The 1,601-nt window shown below is 35.5% G+C and overlaps 1 long non-coding RNA gene across 1 annotated transcript; it reads right to left on the bottom strand.

Moving 5' to 3' along the window:
- Positions 1 to 217: 217 nt before the first annotated feature.
- LOC145584809 (uncharacterized) lies at positions 218 to 1,090 on the bottom strand. The gene is made up of 2 exons (XR_014100427.1): positions 771 to 1,090; positions 218 to 300 (listed from the first exon to the last, which is right to left on the bottom strand). It is a non-coding gene; the product is annotated as an uncharacterized LOC145584809 (long non-coding RNA).
- Positions 1,091 to 1,601: the final 511 nt, after the last annotated feature.

The following is a 1,601-nucleotide window of genomic DNA, read 5'->3' as shown; positions in this document are numbered from 1 at the left end:
CTTTGCTACAATTATAATAATAAAAATATTTAAAAAAAACCGTGTAAAATACCAGGCAAATAACTCACAATTCACAATCAATATAATAGGAGCGCAATATTTCATTATATTCAACAATAACAGTTACTGTACAATACAAAAGATAAAATAAAAAAAATTACAATGAATTATAATCAATAATGTAATTCTAACTTTAAATTATTATGGTACAAATACAAAAAAAAAAAAAAAAAAAAAAAAATTACATCAAAAACATTATTCCAAAATCAAAGTCTTGAATCTTGTTGCATCAATTAACACCTGCATCAATTAAAACCCATAAATTAATAAACTCACAAAAAAAAAAATGCGTAATAAAACCCAGAAAATTCGCCTAACAAAACCCAGAATATCGCTTAAAAAAAATAAAACCCTGAATATTCGCCTAATAAAAATCGCATAAAAAATTACTACAAAAAGGATGAAAACCAAAAAAAAATCGCTTGTAGATCCGAAAAAACAACAAGAACTCCATATCCGAAAAAATTAATATGAAAAGGATGAAAACCCCAAAATAAATCAATTAAACCCAGAATTAAAATCGAATTAAATTCAAAATTAAAATAGAATTAAACCCAGAAGGAGATCGAATAAAAAACTGAGAAAATTCCAAAATCGATTTAAATCGAATTAAACCCACCCACCACCATAACCACAACCACCACCACAACCCACGAATTCCACCAAAAACAACAAAAAACAAAATAAAAGTAAGAAAAGAGAGAAATTACCTCGAATTTCACCAAAAACCCCCGAAATTATGTTGAATTTCGGTTATAAAGGTCAAAATCGACCATGAAAACTCTATATCTAGAGTTTTCATGGTCAATTTTGACCAGAAAACCTTTGGCGGCAATAGTAAGTGGCGGCGGCGGCGGTGGTTGAAAGAGGTGAAGAGGAGGGAGAGGGCGAGCGAGATGAGAGGAAGAGGAGAATGAAGGTGGAGCGAAGGGGACTAGAGAAGATCAGAACGAGATAAAATGAGGGACGAGAGAAGATATGAACGAAGAAGATAATTAAGAAGATCAGAAGGAAGATAGAATGAGGGAGAAGAGAAAAGATCATTAGAGAGAATGAAGATCAGTAAGAATGAGGAGGAGGGAGGAGGGAGGAGAGAGAAGATGAAGAGGCCAGGGTTTGGTAAAGGGGGTTATATATACGGAGTAGGAAGGAACAAAAGGGGTGGGCTAAATAAAAAAGGCCGTTTTTTATTTTTTTTAAACAAAGCCACCGGTTCAAAATCGGTGGCATAAATAATTGCCCCACCGGTTCAGTTTCAACCAGTGGCAATACTTTTCCCTCAAAATCCCGCCTGTTTTTCCCCCTTTTTCTCCACCGGTTTTTAAAAACCAGTGGCCTTAGGGCGGTGTCAATCTTCTTTTTTCAGCTAGCTAACTTTTAAAGAGATAAAGTATACCTCTACGATTCTCCAGAAGCTGGAGAGTGCGATGTCTCCTGTGAAAGCCCTATGGTGACAGAAGTCTCGCAAGCCACGTAAGAAATCAGCATAGGCCAAGCTGGCCCAATCATAAGTCCCGATCAGCTGATGATCGCGGAGAGCA

The sequence above is a fragment of the Chenopodium album genome, chromosome 1 (genome assembly GCF_948465745.1).
Source record: "Chenopodium album chromosome 1, dcCheAlbu1.1, whole genome shotgun sequence".
NCBI lineage: Eukaryota > Viridiplantae > Streptophyta > Magnoliopsida > Caryophyllales > Amaranthaceae > Chenopodium > Chenopodium album.
The sequence above is the reverse complement of the archived record's forward strand: the minus strand, read 5'-3'. Positions and strand labels throughout refer to the sequence as shown.